Source organism: Suricata suricatta, chromosome 2, assembly GCF_006229205.1.
Source record: "Suricata suricatta isolate VVHF042 chromosome 2, meerkat_22Aug2017_6uvM2_HiC, whole genome shotgun sequence".
In the NCBI taxonomy this organism is placed as follows: domain Eukaryota; kingdom Metazoa; phylum Chordata; class Mammalia; order Carnivora; family Herpestidae; genus Suricata; species Suricata suricatta.
This window is the reverse complement of record NC_043701.1, coordinates 4,921,883-4,940,723: the sequence shown is the minus strand read 5'-3', so window position 1 is coordinate 4,940,723 and position 18,841 is coordinate 4,921,883. Positions and strand designations below refer to the sequence as shown.

At 49.5% G+C, this 18,841-nt stretch overlaps 1 pseudogene; it reads left to right on the top strand.

Annotated features, from left to right (window-relative positions):
- Window positions 1–728: 728 nt before the first annotated feature.
- Window positions 729–18,841, top strand: part of LOC115304249 — a 28,886-nt pseudogene continuing 10,773 nt past the window's right edge.

The window sequence follows — 18,841 nt, the reverse complement described above, 5'->3', positions numbered from 1 at the left end:
GGGCCACCAGCCCCTGAGCTGAGCACGTCGCTGTCTGAAGCCCCCCGCATGTGGGGCCAGCCCTGGTCTGGGCTCCCAGAGCCAGCAGGAGGCAATCAGGCCCATGGCAGCCTCGGTCCAGGCAGATCCGGGAAGGAGAGGTCCTCACACCAGGGCTCAAGACCGCTCCCTCGCGCACACACGCAGCGGAGACACCTGCCCAGGACAGCCGGACGCCGACGCCGGACTCAGGCTGGAAGGCGAGCGTGTCCCTGGCACCCACACGTGGCCGTGGTGGCCCTGGATCGGTCAGGGTCCACTGCTCACAATTCAGCCACACGGCTGTGGGCTGGAAGCCCACCACGCTGGGGGACCTGCCACCGCCACCCGGAGAGCCAGGCTCTGATGGCCAGAGAGGGGGTTTAAGACGGTTTTAGCAAACGCCCCCCTGACCAAGGTCATCTGACTGTCGCTTGGCCATCAAAGGAGGGCTATGCAGTGGGCATGGGTATCCCTTCTTCCAGTGTATCCATTAGCGGGGTGCCGGCGGGGCGGGGGAGGGGCCCTGGGCCATGTTGTCCCCACCGCGAGGACAAGCAGGACGGCAGGTAGATCAGAGAGCCAAATGTGGTTGCCGTTCCACCTGGAACAGTCTGGGTTACCTGGGATAGTCCAACATCAAACACCCTGTCCTATGGTCCCGTGAACTACTGCGGTTTTCTGGACGATAAATACGGGTGTGCGCCGACATGGGCTCCGCCTTCCTCCTGCGCCGCATTACACACTCCGAGTGCTCCATGGGCCCGGACACCAGAGTCTGGATACAGAGTCATTATCTGAACAAAATCCAGTGTTCTTCCCAGAATCAAAAAAAAGAAGAAAATTCCATAGTAAAACAGTAATCAAATGTTATTTCCTTAACATAATAAAAAGTATCTCACAAAATCTTGGAACGGGAGAGGTGTTCTCATCAAAATCTGCATGGACCCAGAATTATAAATATTGAAAAGGAGACAAGAAAGTGTTTGATGATATAATCACCTACCTAGGAAGCAAATTAGAATCGACTGAAAAACACTTAGAACTCGTACGGTAATTCCATAAAGTGGCCGGCTGGAAAATACATACTCGGAGCTTAATGCTTTTCTGATATAATAACAAAAAACAGCTGCAAAATTAAAGGGAAGGAAGATGTGGCTCATAAAAATCAATGTGTGGGGCTTCTTGACCAAGGACGCGATGGCCTCGGTGGGAGACTGAAGAGAACGTGAGTGATGGGAGAGGCTGTCGCATCCCCGGAAGGGCAGACCGGGGAGGGGGGGTAGTGGAACCAAGACCAGGTCCCAAACTACCGTGTTAAGCAAACAGAATCAAATCCTATCCCCTGTCCCCTGTCCCCACACACACAGGATTTTAAATTTTGGGTGGCGTCCTTTTAAAAATTCCTCCAGAAGAAGAAATATAAGAGAAAAGCTATTCATGGCATGGGGTGGGGGCGGTAAAGAGGAGAGAATTTCTGTAACTGAAGGCACATATGACACAGCGTAATCCTGAAATAAAAAGATGTAATCGTGAGACAACAGGAAGCGTGCAGATCGGTGAAGCCCCTAGTGCTCGTGTCATAGACAGATGATTGTGACACTTTGAGTCGTGGATGGTAATTGACATATTTTATATAATGTGGTCACTGTTACACGGGCTGCTATCAATAAACTGCTTCTGCAGCCTAACATGGCTTCCCCAGTCAGTTCCTTCCAGAGCAGGCAATGGGATGGGGGAGGAAAGAGAGACCATAAAACCTCTGGCTCCCAGCGAGATGAAATAGACATCCTGGCAGGAACTCACACTCGTCTCTTCCATTACAAGTAATCTCCGGAGAGTTTCTCTTACCTCCACCCACCTAAGCGTCACGCTGTAGGAAGGAACAGCCTCTCCTGCTCTCCGCCATCTGTTGGCCAGCCGCAAAGCAGCAACGGCACGTGAGTGCATTGCCATCCACATTGGCCAGGCCGGTGTCCAGATCCGCAATGGCTGCTGGGAGCTCTGTTGCCTGGAATGGAGCATCCAGCCCCATGATCAGATGCCGAGTGACAAGACCACTGGGGGACAAGATGGCCCCTTCAACAACCCAGAGACACGGATGAAGTCCACCCTGGCACCTGCCATCAGCTCCTCCTCCCTGAGAAGCTCCCCACAGGCAGGAAAGGTGCTGCTAATGACTATGCCCCAGGGCATTACCCCGCTGGCAAAGAGATCATTGGCCTTGCCTTGGACTGAATTCAGAAACTGGCCAAGCAGTGCACAGGTCTTCAGGGCTTCTTGGTTTTCTGCAGAGTTGGAGGAGGACCTGCCTGTCTCCAGGTTCACCTTCTTGCTGATCCCGTCTCTGTTGAGTAGGCCAAGAAGACCCAGCCGGAATCCTCCACTTCCCCGGACCCCGTTTCCACAGCTGTAGATGATCCCTCCAGCTCCATCCTCCCTCCCCACACCACCCTGGAGCACTCTGATTGTGCCTTCGTGGTAGACAATGAGTTGTCTATGACATCAGTCGTACAAACCCCTGTATCGAACACCCAACCTGAACAGGTCAATAAGTCAGATTGTGTCCTCCATCCCTGCCTCCCTCAGATTTGATGGAGCCCTGAATGTTGATCTGAGAGAATTCCAGACCAATCTGGTGCCCTATCCCCACATGCACTCCCCCCTAACCACATACACTCCTGTCATCTCTGCTGAGAAAGCCTACTGCGAACAGCTTTCTGTGGCAGAGATCACCAGTGCGTGCTTCGAGTCAGCCAACCAGAGGGTAAAATGTGACCCTCACTGTGCAAATGCATGGCTTGCTGCCTGTCGTAAGGTAGAGACATGGTCCCCAAAGACGTCAATGTGGCCACTGCTACCACCAAGACCGAGAGCACCCCCCAGTTTGTGGACTGGTGCCCAACTGGCTTCGGAGTTGGTGTTAATAACCTGCCTCCCACTGTGGTACCTGGTGGAGACCCGACCAAAGGACAGTGAGTAGTGTGTATCCTGAGCAACACCATGGCCATCCCTGAGACCTGGGCTCCCCTGGACCACAAGTTTGCCCCAATGTCTGCCAAGCGTGCCTTTGTCCACTGGTATGTGGGTAGGGACATGGAGGAAGAGGCCAGGAGAACAGGGCCACCCTTGGGAAGGGTTCTGGGGAGTTGGTGTGGACGCTGTCGAAGGAGAGGGGAAAGAGGAAGGAGAGGATTGCTGAAGTTAAACACGTCACGTGCTGCTTTTACAGGAAAGCTGATTCTATTTTAAATATTGAAAAGTTGTGCTCTGATCAGTTAATTTGTATGTAGCAGCGAATACTCTCATGTACCATTACTGACCTGTTTTTGAAAACTCAGTACTTCAGGGCACCTGCGGGGCTCCGTCAGTTGAGCGTCCAGCTCTTGATTTCGGCTCAGGTCATGGTCTCACGGTTGTGAGGGTGAGTCCTGCCTCCGGCTCTGCTGAGAGTGCAGAGCCGGCTTGGGCTTCTCTCTCTGCCTCGATCTCTGCCCCTCCCCCACTCTCTCCCAAAACAAATACGTAAACTTCTAAAAACTGATGCTTTGTTATAGATCCAAGCCCTCTGTTTCTCTGATGGGTTTGAATTCAGTGTTCCCTGTCTTAAATGAAAAAAAAAAAAAAAGGACCACTGAGAAGTCATGATCTTCCTGAACAGCAGGCTGCCTCCTAGAAGGGTCCTGAACCCACAGCGTGAAGAATCCATGTTCAAGGACACCGAACCCTTCGGGGAGAGGGGCTTCACCCCCACGTGCCCTGCCACCTTCTCTGGGCCGCCGTAGGGTGGTACAGACCATGTCACCGGGGCCTTCTGAGGACAAATTCTACAGCAGGTCACAGCAGTCCCTGCAAAAAGCCAACAGTTTCAGAAAGAACTAAAAAAAAAAAAAAAATAATACATTTCCTGCAAATTGCCTCAAACATTTCAAATCTGCTGGGGGGGGCGTGGAGGGGGGAACTGCTATAGAAGCTTTAAGTAATAAACTGTCATTTAGATAATTGCCTTTCAACAAGTATTGAGCATTCAGCCTCTTGGATTAAATCGGTTATAAAGCATAGGGGCCCTTAACCTTGAAAGGCCCACAGAGTTATGGAGCCAAACAATCCGGTTTGGTTTGGTTTTTTCAGAGAGAGAGTACAGGAGAGCAGGGGAGGGGCAGAGGGAGAGAAAAAATACCAAGCAGCTCCATACTGGGTGTGGAGCCGGACACAGGGACCAATCCCACAGCCCTGGGATCATGACCTGAGCTGAAATCAAGAATCAGATGCTCAACCGACTGAGCCCCCAGGTACCCACCCAAAGAAGTCATTTTCAAACAACTTTCAGGGGGCACCTGAGTGGCTCAGTCAGTTAAGCATTTCTCTTCGGCTCAAGTCATCATCTTGAGGTCCATGAGTTCGAGCCCCACATCAGGCTCTGTGCTGACAGCTCAGAGCTGGAGCTGCTTCGGATTCTGTGTCTCCCTCTCTCTCTGCCCCTCCCCCACTTGTTCTCTCTCTCTTTCTCTCTCTCTCAAAAATAAATACCCATTAAAAAATTAAAACAATTTTCAGTAGTTGCTCTCTAGGGAAAGTTGGGGGCAGACTGGTTTTTTTTTTCCTAAAGAAATCTTTGTCCAATTATTGAGTCTTTAAACTATTTGACTTTTTTAACTGACTTGACACTTGAAGCAGTATTTATGTATAATTAGGGTAAAAATAAAAACTAAATAAAAACCCCCAGAGGCGCCTCATCTTTCCGTTCGGGCCGCCAGCCTCCTGCTATTCAGCCACCACTGTCCCCAGCAGTCCGCCGTCCCTGGCTCTTCCTGCTGCCGTCGGACTTTCCCGCTGGCCACAGAGTCACGTGGTGTCAAAGATGAAAAAGAGCCCCACGTTTCTTGGCCGCGGACAGGAGCCCGGCTGCTGGCGGTCCCCGTTCAGCTGGTGGGCCCCGTGAAGGTGCCGTGTTTCATTAAAATGATGAGTGACAAGGGAACAAGAATCAAAGCTTTGAAGAATTCTCACACCGGAGTTTGGCCCTAGCCGTGTGGGCAGGTGAGGATGCCACCTCGCGGGTTTGTAAAGCGGAGCCTTCTCCCGCCGCGGGCACGGGCACCACGCAGCAGTTACAGCCCCTCTCCTCAACCCGTGGACCGTGCGAGGATCGGGCTCCTGGACATCTCCACCCCGTGAGTTTCCATCTCAAATTCAGCCAGTCAGAGTCACAGGTCATGAGGCCTGACATCAGGAAATCTGTGTCAAAACCTGAACTCTGGTGCAGAAAAATTCAAGTTCAGCCTATCCGAACCGGCCAGCTGATTCCCCGTAATATTTAGGAAGTCGTCCAACAGAAGGCGAGGCCCAGGACTGATCCCACAGACGCACTCCTTGACCCTCTGCTCCAGATTAGGACAAGGTGAAAGCAGGTTCATAAAAATCAGCACACCTGTATGGGTCAGGACTCCCCAGACTGACAGAGACAGAGACAGAGATAGAGTTATAGAGATGATAGATACAGATAAAGTACAGATGGAGATAGAGTATAGATACAGATATAGAGATAGAGAGAGAGAGATTTGGCTCATGTGACAGTAGAGGTGGACAGTTCTGAAATTCAGGCCAGCGGACAGGTAGGACCTCAGACAGAAGTTGGTGCCCCCCTTTGTGTCCAACACAGCCACCCGGTACATGTGTAGGGCCTGTAAGGTCGCCTGTCCCAGACATCATCTGAAGGCCCCCCTCCCCCAGGCATGCCCCCTCTGCGTGCTCCTGGCGTTTGCTCTCAGCCCCACATTCAGGCCGTGAGAGAGGCTCCTGGGACCCCTAACCGGCTACCCCGCTGCTCCCCTTCGCCCTAAGACCATGGCAACTCTGTCCCCATCCCCACACTTTTGGTAGGAGGCTTTCTGAGCGGAAGTGTAAGGGGGGGCCCTGTCTGGACACTGGTGGTCTCAGCGGTCCCTTCAAAAGCAGAGCCTGAGACAAGGAACTTGCATCCAAGTAATTTCTTTGAGAGCTGATCTTTAGAAGCAGGACTGAGAAAACAGGAAGGAGTTGCAGAAAAAAGAACCAGCACGAGGGCATGTTATCAAGCACTGCCAAGGATGCCTGGTTCCACTAAAGCCTCTGAGCAGCAAAGAGGGCCTCCCAGAGCCGTTCGTCTGAAGGGGGGAAGGCTGGGCCTGGGTCCACGCACCACAGTCACTGCGGGTGGGGAGCCGCTCGGGGCACTGTGAGCTGCACCCGCGTTCACGGGGCCCTGGGTCCGGCGTGGAGGGGCCGTTCTGAGTGCGCAGGGGGCTCTGGGCTGGGCTGCGAGCTGCTGAGACCTCGGCCTGCTGCCCCACAGAGAGGCCGTTGAGGATCAGAAGCTGTTGAGCCTGGAGGAGAAAGCGCTGGGGGTGACAAATGGCCTCACGCACCGAAGGGCCGTCTGTGCTGGATACGATGTCGGGGGGGGGGGGGGGACAGATGCTGCACCAGGCCTTGGTCAGCCCCTCTCCAGGAGGCTCCCCAAAACTATTCACATGCAAAGCACAGTGGCAAGATAAAGGAAAACTAGGGGCGCCTGGGTGGCTCAGACATCAGCATCCAACTTCAGCTCAGGTCGTGATCCTGCAGTTCGAGGGTTCGAGCCCCTCATCGGGCTCTGTGCTGGCAGCTTGGGGCCTGGAGCTGCTTCGGATTCTGTGTCTCCCCCGCCCCTCCCCTGCTCATGCTGTGTCTCTCTGTCTCAAAAATAAACATTAGAAAGTTTTATTTATAAAAATGGACAATAATACTCAAAACGGTTGCTTTGACCATTCTCTAGTCAGGTGCAGAGAATTTCTGTTAGCTGGGCGGGACCTCAGCGAGCACTTCCTTATGCTCGTTATGTAGGCTTCGGGTGAAGGTGGGGTGCGAGGCCCCACTTCACCTCTCCGAGATCCAGCCCTCAATCCTGATCATTCCGAGACTAGAGGCAGCCAAGATGGTGGGGACCCGTGGGGTTTGGAGCTCGGCTGTAACAAATGGTCTGACCTGGGCAAGTGTCCTGGGGTCTCCTTTGTAAAGCAGAGGTAATAATAGTGCCTGCCTCCTAGGCCTGGGATGAGGAATAAATGAATTAATTCATACAAAATACAACAGTGTCAGGGCGCCTGGACGGCTCCGTTGGTTGAGTGTCCGACTCTGGATTTCGGCTCAGGTCATGATCTCATGGTTTGTGGGTTTGAGCCCCACACTGGACACTGACAGCATGGAGCCTGCTTGGGATTCTCTCTCTCTCTCTCTCTCTCTCTCTCTCTCTCTGTCTTCCTCTTTCTCTCTGCCCCCCACCTGAGCGTGCATGTACATCCTCTCTCTCTCTCTCTCTCTCTCTCTCTCTCTCAAAATAAAGAAATGAACATTAAAAACCCCATAACAGTGTCTGGTGCCTAGAAAGCACCCAAGCTGTGAGTGATGACTGTTAGCACCACCCTGTAGCGGGATGTAAGGGAGAGAGAGGGAGAGAGGGAAGGGGGGAGGGAGGGGGGAGGGCGAGTGTCCCCCAGGCGCTGCTCCTGCTGCCTCGCAGAACCAACCGCCACCACGGGAGGTTCTTTCCACAGTTTGAAAACTCAGACTGGGACTTCACCCCTTCAGAAAGAGCGGGGTGGTGGATAGGAGAAAATCTGAGAATTCCCTCTCGCTGGGGCGCCTACCCAATAGAGCAGGGGACGGGCTGATTCGGGGATGCCACAGGGAGTTGCCTTTTTCTAAAATTTTTTAAAATGTTTGTTATTTATTTTTGAGAGACAGAGAGAGACAGCGTGAGCAGGGGAGGGTCAGAGAGAGAGGGAGACACAGAATCCGAAGCAGGCTCCAGGCTCTGAGCTGTCAGGACAGAGCCCAACGCGGGGCTCGAACCCACGAACCGTGAGATCATGACCTGAGCCGAAGTCAGATGCTTAACCGACTGAGCCCCGCAGGCGCCCCAATCCCAGGGCGTTTCAGCCATGCCAGTGAGGCTGAGAGTAGTTCTCAGTCTAGGCGCGGTCTAACGTTTCCGCTGTTCTCGGTGGAATGATGGGCGGCCCGCGGGTGCTGCCGTGTGCTCAGAAATCAAGGATGGGTGTCCGTGCTAGACCTGGCCCTCTGTCAACATTTCCTCCCACACTCGTGAGACAGAGCATGGGGGGGAGGGCAGAGCGAAACCCATTCCGCATGGAGCCACCAGACATGTTTGTAAACAACATTTTATAGGGCTGTTGACAGCGGACCTCGTCTGGGTCGTCCGAAGCGCTTTCAATGGTGATGCTATTTGATCACTGCGTCAGCGCTGTGATGGGGGTGTCGTTTGGTAAGTGAGGCTCACTTCTTCCCCGGTCCTCTGGGTTCTGTGAGGAGGGACTCTCTCTAGCCTCTTGCCTTATCCCTCTTCCTCCTGACAAAGGAAGTAGGTTACCTGACTGGTGAGCTCAGCTCCTTCTACCCCTCACCCCCCTGGGGAGCCAGCTGACAAGAGGGAACGTTCTTCCTGCTCTGGTCCTCCGCCAGACGTTCTAGCAGGCAGGCGCCCTGCCAGAGAGACCCTGGCTGTCCAGCACGGCGGTGAGGGCACGGCCACATCTTCCTAATTCTGGGGCTTCGTATCAGCAACGAATGCTCAGCCTCCGACCAAGCGCCAGGACTTCCAAACTAGGTGTGTACTCTGATCTCTTCCTACCCACAGGACACTTCCGACCCCAAATGTGTGGGTTCTTTCCACACCAACCAGTTCTCCAATTCCCGGACACCGGCTGGGTGTCCCACTACTCAGCTCAACTCCGACACCAATTGCTCAGAGTTAGCGCAGATGCCACGGGTCAAGGGCTCCGCCCCACCAGACTGCCCCACCTCAGACACCAGTCACAGGCCCTGGGTGGCCCCCATTCCTTGGACCGACTAGCTATAAATTTCCCACAACCCCCTCGTTGGGTTTAATCATTTGCTAGAATGGCTCGCAGAACTCAGCGAAACACTTCACACATACGTAGCAGTTTATTAAAGAGGCTCCAACTTACAAACAACCAAATGCAAAGGAAAGCGGTGTGTAGGGCAAGATCCATGGGGGGGGGGGGCACACAGAGCCCCCACGTCCTCTCCGGGCATGCTCCCGATGTCCCAGCCAGCTCAGACTTCCCAGATCTCCCTCTTTCAAGATTCTTATGGAAGTTTCATTACCTCGGCCTGATTGAGGAAGTCATTGGCTGTTGGTGATTGATTTACTCCCCAGCCCCTCCCTGTTCCCGGAGGTGGGGGACAGGGGCAGTGGGGCTGAAAGTTGCAACCCTCTAATCATGCCTTGGTCTTTCTGGGGACCATTCCCAGTCTGAGGCCATCCAGGGCCCCCAGCCGAGGGGCCATGAGACAGGGACTGCAGGTGTCTCCAGATGGTGGGAAGAGGAGACAGAGTCTCCCTTTGAGCTTTTAGACCGTAAGCAGCCTTGCCAACATCTTGACTTTAACCCCCACGGACCTCATGGTAGGCGGACGTTAGAATAGACTTCTAACATCCAGAACAGTTAAATAATAACCTTGTGGTGTTGTAAGCCGCCGTGTTTATCAGAATTTATTACAGCAGCCATAAGAAACTAACACATTCTCCATCCATTTCTGTTTTGTTAATGTTTATTTACTTTGATGTTTATTTTGAGAGAGACAGAGACAGAGTGCAAGCTGGGTCAGGGCAGAGAGAGAGGGAGACACAGAATCTGAAGCAGGCTCCAGGCTCCGAGTTGTCAGCACAGAGCCTGATGTGGGGCTCGAACCCACAAACAGATCATGACCTGAGCCAAAGTCGGACTCTCAACTGACTGAGCCCCCCAGGCGCCCCTTTATCCATTTCTTTTACTTACGATGCACTTGTTGAACTTTGGCCTTTGGGCCCATGAAGTTTCCTAAGGTTGGACTTTGCCAACAAGGCCCTGATGGTGGGGTTCAACATCTCCCTCCACCTCCTGCACGTCCTGCGAACTGGAAGCTGAATCCAGCAGCTTCTTCGGACTCAGAGTCTGTTCCTTTGGCAAACGTCATAAGTGACTTACTTGCTTCTTCAGGAAGTACCTGGTTTTTGTTTTATTTCAGTTTAGGAGCAAATGATGTTCCAGGGTCAGCTCCATTAACTAATCCATTTGGAGTTGCACGCTGGTGGTATTCCAAAAAAAATTTTTTAATGTATTAAAATTTTTTTAGTTGGGACACCAGGGTGGCTCAGTCAGCTGAGTGTCTGAAACTTGACTTCGGCTCAGGTCATGGTCCCAGGTATGTGGGTTCAAGCCCCATGTCTGGCTCAGTGCTGAGTGTGGAGCCTGCTTAAGATTCTCTCTCTCTCTCTCTCTCTCTCTCTCTCTCTCTCTCTCTCTCTCTCTCTCCCCCTCTGCCCCCTCCCCTTCTCATGTTCTCTCTGTTTCTGAAAAAACAATATTAGCTATAATAATTTACATCTTGTGTTTGGTTGTCAGGTGATATTGTTTTATAGGTGAAATAGGGCTCTTCCTTTCCTTTTCTTTACTCAGTTTTCAGGACAATGAATTGCTTGCCTGTCATTCTCAGAAGGTGATGAGTTAGCTGTTACTTAAATATCATAAATTTTTAGACAAACATATTAGATGTGTTTCAATACATGGGAATTCCTGTCTTCTTGAATTCAAGTTGTTCCCCCTGTGGCCATTGGAAACTCCAGAGCCATTTGGACATGGCCTTAATAGTCTTTGGTGGTTCTTTGCTATTTGGTACCTCGAGATGTTCCAGACTCTTCTAGAACGTTTCCTACCTCTGACCCAGAATCATTCATTTCTCCTAGAACCTCTGGTTTCTTTTAATGGAGAGTTGTATTTTAAGAGTACAGTCTAGAGGCTATGGATATGTGTAAAAATGTAAACATACATAGAGAGAGAGACAAACGTGGGGAAAATGACTGACCAGAATTTAATTATTATCAATACTGCATCCAAATGATACATAGTGCATCCAAAATGATATGCATTATGTTCATATATATGTGTATATATATCTGAAACTTCATATATTTATTAAAATGTATCTACTTAGGGAGATAGCTATCTATTCAACATTTATCTGTCTTGAGTTCACAGAAAATTTTTCAATTCAAGGTGAGAACAACAAGATTGCTTTTTTTATTAAAACTTTTTATAATGTTTTATTTATTTTTTTTGAGAGAGATAGACAGAGTACTAGCAGGGGAGGGGCAGAGAGAGAGGGAGACACAGAATCTGAAACAGGCTCCAGGCTCTGAGCTGTCAGCACAGAGCCCGACGTGGGGCTTGAACACGTGAACCACGACATCATGACCTGAGCCGAAGTTGGATGCTTAACCGCCTGAGCCACTCAGTCACCCCCAAGATTGTTTTTTTAATTTAAATGTATTTATTCATTTTGAGAGAGACAGAGATGGCACAAGCAGAGAAGGAGCAGAGAGAGAGGGAGAGAGGATGCCAAGTAGGCTACATGCTGCCAGTGCAGAGCCAGACACAGGGCTCGAACTCGTAAACCTGGGAGATCGTGACCTGAGCCAAAACCCAAGAGTCAGACCTGAGCCCCCCAGGTGCCCCCCCAGCAACAAGGTTTTACTTAACCACTTCCTTTTTCCATGTGGATCTTCTTCCTTTCACACTGAGGTTCCTAGTTCTCAGTAATGTGGGGAATGATAGAATTAAAATAGCTCATAACTTTGGGGCGCCGGGTGGCTCAGTTAGTTAATTAAGCATCTGACTTCGGCTCAGGTCATGATCTCACACTCGTGAATTCTAGCCCTGCAGCAGGCTCTGTGTGGACAGCTCAGAGCCTGGAGCCTGTTTCGAAATCTGTGTCTCCCTCTCTTTCTGCCTTCCCTCCCCTGCTCACGCTCTGTCTCTCTCAAAAATACATAGACATCAAAAAAAAATTAAAATATCTCCTAACGTTTCATTGGCTTCACCTGCATGATGCACACTACAGACTCAGAACAGCGGTGTTAATCTCCGCACGTTATTCTGAGTATAGAAAACACTTGGCCAGTTTGCTGGTGTATATCCTCTCCCCATTCTCCCTTTATTTGTTCTTATTTACTTGGTTCATTTTGTTATGATTAGTATTGTCAGATCATACAGTCATCGCATACTATAATTTCTCCTTCTTCACCTTCTTTTAGTTTCATCAGTCACTATATATTTAATACTCAACCGCTGCTGTTGTGTTGGTGTTTGCAGACAGTTATCTGCCCGAAGTTCATTCTCTACTAGATTTCTCAGGAAGAACTCCCAGGAGCACGACTTCCTGAGTTCTTCATGCTCACCAAAACGTGTGCTCTTTCTACTGAAAAGTCCTTTACTGTTTTAAAATCCATGGTTCCGTCTTTCCTTGAGAAGCTCAAATACATGGCTCTTGCGGCGTAAAGAATTGCTCTCAAAAGCCTGATGAAAAGCCAGTATTCTTTATAAGTCGCTTTCCCTTTTTTGTCGAGATACTCAAGGTGTATTTTCTCTTTTTCCCTAAAGTCCTATAATTTTACTAGAATATGCTTTGGTGTGGATCTTTATGGGTAAATATTCCCAGGTGCGATTCCCAGGTATAAGGTGATCTCTTTCCATATGTAGGGTTTATTTTATTTTTTTATTTTTAACATTTATTTTTTAGAAGGAGAGAGAGAAAGAGTGTGAGGGGCAGAGAGAGAAGGATACAGAATCCAAAGAGAAAGAGGGGCAGAGAGAGAAGGATACAGAATCCAAAGCAGGTTCCAGGCTCTGAGCTGTCAGCACAGAGTTGGACTTAGGGCTCGGACTTACAAACCATGAGATCATGACCTGAGCTGAAGTTGGACGCTTAACTGACTGAGCCACCCAGGCGCCCCTCTTCCAATGTGTAGTTTTAAATCTTTGTTATTTGAGAAATGTTTCTTGAATTGCAATTAGTAGCACCTGTTCTGGTCCCTTGGTTTTGGTTTTTCTACGTCAGATGCTCCTGTCTTCATATGTTGGATCTTCTTGGTCTGTTTTCCCTATTTTTACACTCTCGAATACTGTTACCTTTTTCTTCATTTTTTTGGCAGAGGGGATTTTGAAAATTTTCTCTTCTTTTCCCTTCTACTTTTCTGGTCATCATCTATGGTGTTTGTTTTTGTGTTTCTAGTTCAGTCTTCACTTCTAAGATTTGTTCCTTCTGTTTCTAGTTCTTTCTTATTTCTGTCAACTCAATTCTGAGATTTTTCTGATTTTGACTTATGCTGCTCTTTATCATCTTGTGTCATTTTCTTAATGTCTCTTAGCTTTTTCTGAAATATCTTCTCAGATAGCCTCCAGGGGTCCAGACACCCAGTGCATACACCATGTATAATCCCCTTCCCTTGACTGTGGGGAGGACCTGTAAGCGTAAGGGATATCACTCACATGATTGGGTTACCTTATACGGCATAGAAGAGAAGAGTTTTCTGTTGTAATTGGGATCCCTAATCAGCTAGCTTTAAGTGAACCAAAATGAAGCATTCTGTGTAGGCCTTAACTAATCAGGAGACTCGCTTAAGGGTGCCTGGGTGGTTCGGTTGGTTGAGTGTCCATTTATGGCCCTGGTCATGATCTCACAGTTCAAGGGTTTGAGCCCCGCATCGGGCTCTGTGCTGACAGCTAGCGCAGAGCCTGGAGCCTGCTTCAGATTCTGTGCATCCCTCTCTCTCTGCCCCTCCCCCTGCGTGTGCTCGCTGTCTCTCAAAAATAAATAAACAAATTTTTAATTTTTTTTAAAAATCAGGAGACTGGTTCAAATGAGAGTCTAAAGGTCAGAGATGGAAAGATCAAAGAAATTCAAAGCAGCAGAGATGCTCTCCTGTCAGCCTTGGAAATGCAAGCTCCTGGCCCATCAAAACTGCAAGATGACAAATATGTCTTAAGCTTCTAAGTCTGTAATTCATTACGCAACAATAGAACATGAACTCAGTACATTGTAGTCTTGCCCTGTTCGGTGAGCATGTCTTCCCAGCCTGCTCTCATTGCTTGTGTAGAGTCTGTGCCATTCTATTTCTCTTCATCTTTTTCTAAATAGTAACTTTGTATGAGATTTGACCTTGAGATTTTTTTAATGTTAATTTTTATATGCAGTTAGTTTTCCTGAAATTTTATAAGAAGGCCTGGTTCTAATAGCGTTTTTGTCCCCACGCGTAACAAAGACCCTTCTGTTGTTTTCATGTAACAGCTTGCGTGCTGACATTTATTGGCTTGCTTCTTAGTTATCTGGACGTTCTCTTGCCTTCACTTCTGTTATCCCTATTCTCTTCAATCTTGATTTTGCTCCAAGTAATTTCTCTGTAGTGTGGGTTCCCATCCAGGATGGGAAGCTGGGCGGGCCAGTTTCAACCATTTGTAAGGTTGGCCTGATCCAGCTCTTAGAGGTTTCATTGCAGGACCCTTGCCTTCTCTCCCTCTCTCTCTATTGGGATGAGCAAACATTGTTCACTAAGGAATCTACCAGCTTGCACCTGCTGGATCAGTCAGCTGCCCGTGACCTCCTTGAGTTCCACCCCCTCCCAGATGCTGATACCATGAGGCGTCATGGCTGGGGGGGGGGGGTGGCCCACCTGCTTTTTTTTGGTGTTAATAGAAATACTTTGACAGCTAATTATCTTGTACCTGTTGTGCATGAGTTTTTGGTTTTTCTATCTAGTCGTTCTGTTTTTATTTGGGGAATTGGGAAAATCCCAAGACAACACTGCGACCCCTCCTGGCATCTCCCAGGAATTCTCCTGCTGTCTCCTTTTTGTGGTCTGAGAAGGCTGAATTCCCAGGGAGGTTGACTAATTTGCCTTAAGTCACGCAACTAGTGAGTGGGGAAGCTAGTGTTTGAAGCTGGTCCTAATTTCTTATCTTTTTCCCACCATGTTTTATTCAAAAACTTCTTTACTATAGTAATTCCCAGCTTTACAATTTAACTTGTGGGGGGCACCTGGGTGGCTCAGTTGGTTCAGCATCCGACTCTTGATTTTGGCTCAGGTCCTGATCTCATGATTTGTGAGTTCAAGCCCCACATCGGACCCCACGCTGACGGTGTGGAGCCTGCTTGGGCTTCTCGCTTCCTGTCCCCACCTCTCTCTCTGCCCCTTCCCTGCTTACTCTTTCTCTCTCAAAATAAATAAATAAACAAACAAACAAAAACCTTTAACTTGGTTTTGCATCCCCCAAACCAACCACTCTAAACTCCTCCAACGTTCAGGCCCCACCTGCCTGTCCAGCCTCACCCCCACTTGCTAAAGCCCACTTCCTATTCTGGCCCCAAAACTCTGTTTCCATTCCCTCCCTGATCTATTACTCTTCTTTCACTCATCCCTTACCTCTCCAAGTCAAGCCCCCCTCTAATCAATTACTAATTACTAGTAATTCTAGTCATTTTTGTTTGTTTATTCATAACCAGTAGGAGAGGATCTTCTCCGGCCTTAATCTATGCTTTTCTATACCTCTTGTATTTGCTTCTTAGACTCCTATAACAAGGCACCTTGAACTGGGTGGCTGAAAACAACAGAAATATACTATATCATAGTTCTGAAGCCTAGAGGTCCAAAATCAACATGTCAGCAGGGCTATGCTCTCTCTGAACGCATAGGAGAATCCTTCCTCGCCTCTTTCCAGCCGCTGGTGCTCGACCAGCAATCTTTGGCTTCTCTGGCTCGTAGATGCATTACCCCAGCCCCTGTCCTCACATCGTCTTCTCCCTGCGTGCCTGTGTTTTTGCACGGCCACCTTCCTGTAAGGACACCAGTCACGTGGGATCTGGGGCCCACCCGACTGCAGGATAACGTCATACCTAGTTACATCTACAATGACCCTATTTCAAATAACATCACAATCTGAGGTACGAGGGGTAAGGATTTCAGCACATCTTTTCGGGGGTGGGACACAGATCAACCTATAACGCTCTCCTTCTCACCTCATTTCTCCCGTTTGAGCAGGTAATCATTTTGCTTTTTGCTCCTGGAGGAATGGAAGAGGTTGGGAGGAGCCATGTCTGTGGTGCAGGCTCTCATCCATCCCGAATCTGCTTCCGTTCTGCTCATCCGGAGGCACGTCCATTCATCACACAATCAGGAAGACTTTTAAAAACCACCCTCTGGGTGCAAGACCTGTGTTGGGAGCTGCAGGGAATCTAAAAAAGCCTCTCTTGTCATTGAACTTCGGACTTAGCTGATAGTATGGCACACCGTTATTTTCTTTTCTTCCAAGAAAGAAACACCCTGACAATTAAACTATGACATATATCAGTTTAAGGTGTACCCCAACTTCAGAGTTGTTACAATGCCAAAAGAGCTGTATCTTAGAATTGACGAAATACTGCAGGAGGCACCAGGTCTCCTTTTAAAAAATTAAAATCTTGGGGCACCTAGACGGTTCAGTCAGTTAAGTGCCTGACTTCAGCTCAAATCATGATCTCATGGTTCATGAGTTTGAGCCCCGGGTCAGGCTCTGCGCTGACAGCAGCCTGGAGCCTGCTTCAGATGCTGTGTCTCCCTCTCTGCCCCTCCCCTGCTCACGCTCTGTTTCTCTCTCTCTCTCTCTCAAAAATAAATGTTAAAAAGTATATAAATAAATAAAATAAATAAAAGTTATAATCTTGGTGGAGAGAAAACATGTGTGCACACACATGCACGCAGACAGGCATGCACAGGTGCGTGCACATACACAACTGAGGCGGTGCCTGGTCGAGTGGGAAACGAGGTGTAGGGACTCAGGTGTTTTCAGAGCTGAGACTGGAGGTGGCCGCCCTTTGGCTGGACCTTCAGGTGTAGATGGGACCGATATCATCCAGGTGGAGCTGAGGAGGGCCACTGAGAGGAGAGGGGACATGGAACACAGAGAGCACAGGTGTGTAAAAAGTAGAGTGTGTCCAAGAGAGGGAAACAGGAAATGATGTAGCAGGGAGGCAGACTTATTTCCAATTATGGTCCTCCCTAAGGAGTCTGGATTTTATTCTTTAAGCAATAGGGAGCCATAGAAAGTTTTAGAGCAGGGAAGAGCACACCAAGCAATGTTTGGGGATTTTTTTAATAGGCTTCATGCTGGATGTGAAGGCTTGAATGCAGGACTTCCTTGAACTCATGACCCTGAGATCATGACCTGAGCTGAGATCAAGAGTCAGACGCGTAACCAACTGAGTCACCCAGATGCCCCACGTTTCGGGATTATTAACCTGGTAACAGGCAGAATATGTAGAAGGAATCGATCACAGTTGGGAGACTGTTAATAGACGACATCAGAGGCCCAGGTAGTGGCAAAGGGAAGAATAGCGGTGGGGAATGAAAAGAAAGGGACAAAGGGACACTTGTTCTGAAAAATAAACAGGCCGGGCGAGTCTGGGAAGAGGGTGCATCGAGACTAGGTGTCAGCACTTGAGCGTGGACAGCTGACCACACTTTGCCAGAGTCAGGGGCTCCCGAGGCCCCCTTTACCCCCACAAGTGTCCCCGATCAACATAAAAGAAGTCCCCACGCTTACCAGGTGAGATGTCCATGCACACGCCAGGCTGACCTCAAATTACGGCCGCCGCCGCCGCTTTCTAGAAGGTGGCCTTAGCGTTACTGACATCTCTGCGAGACGACACTGGGAGCTAAGAGCACGTCCCTCGATTGCAGGTGTCCTCGACATTTCACACACAGCCTCGCTGACTTTACGACCTGCCTGGGTAGTAGAGCAGGGAAAGCTTTACTCCATGTGCATTGAAAAATCAGATGACCTCTAGAAAAACCGCATAAGCCAGAAGCAAACCTGGGAATAAATCCAAGGTTTCCTGATGCAATATTTGTATCTCCGCACGTATGTTTGCTCTACCTTCCATAAAATAGAACAGGACACTGTGTAAACATTAAGCACCCTGTAAATTCTAGGTGGGGACCCAGAAGAGATGGTCTGTTCACAGAGGGAGGACTAACTTTGCTGAGAGATTCTACATCCAATCCTAATGCTGTGGGCGAGGGATGGGCTAGACGTGCCGTGGGCGGAGCTGGCCACCAGGTGCAGCTCGGACGCCCTTGACTGTGTCCAGGTCCTAGAGTTTATCTGGTTGGTGTTGGAGGCTCTCAGAGGAAGCACTTCTTTTTGAAGGTCAAGGTCCAGGGAAAACCCTGTATAAGTAGAGGTTTTTCCTTCTTATTCTTCAAATGGAACTGTATATTCAGAGACTAAATCCCCATTCTATTGGATCTGTCCATAATGGACTTTGTCCATCAGTGAACAAATAAATGTGGAGAACTTTCTATCTAACAGAGCTCAGGTCCTGATCTAGGGAGCACAGATGCCACAGAAACAAAGCTGGGTCTGTCCTCAAGAGGCATCGCTCCAGGAGGGAGTGGGTGACCAAAGTAGGTGGCAAAATGCAGCCAGGGGCTACGAGGAAGACAAAGCAGCACCGAGGCTGCCTCGGTGGCAGAGGTCAGGCAGAGCCACGTGGAAGACACCAGGCCTCCAGTCTGGTGAGGGAGAGGGAGCCGGCCACACCTGGGGGAAGCGTTCGAAGCCGAATAAAGACCAAATATCCAAGCGCCACGGCTGGAACCAGCTTAGTCTGGTCAAGAGGCAGGATGACAGTGAGGAGGGCGGGAGGGAGCAGTCCGTGGCCTGACATCCTTCATTAGGAATTTGCCTTTTACCACAAGAAGATTGGGAGCAACAAAAGTCTGGTTTTCTTTATAAATCAGTTGCCCCAGCAGCTGTATGTATGTGGTACCTTACAGATGCAGAGAAAGAGCAGAAGCTGGTCACAGGAAATGGTCCAGGTGAGGGGTGACGGTCCAGGTGAGGGGTGACGGCCCAGGTGAGGGGTGACGGTCCAGGTGAGGGGTGACGGCCCAGGTGAGGGGTGACGG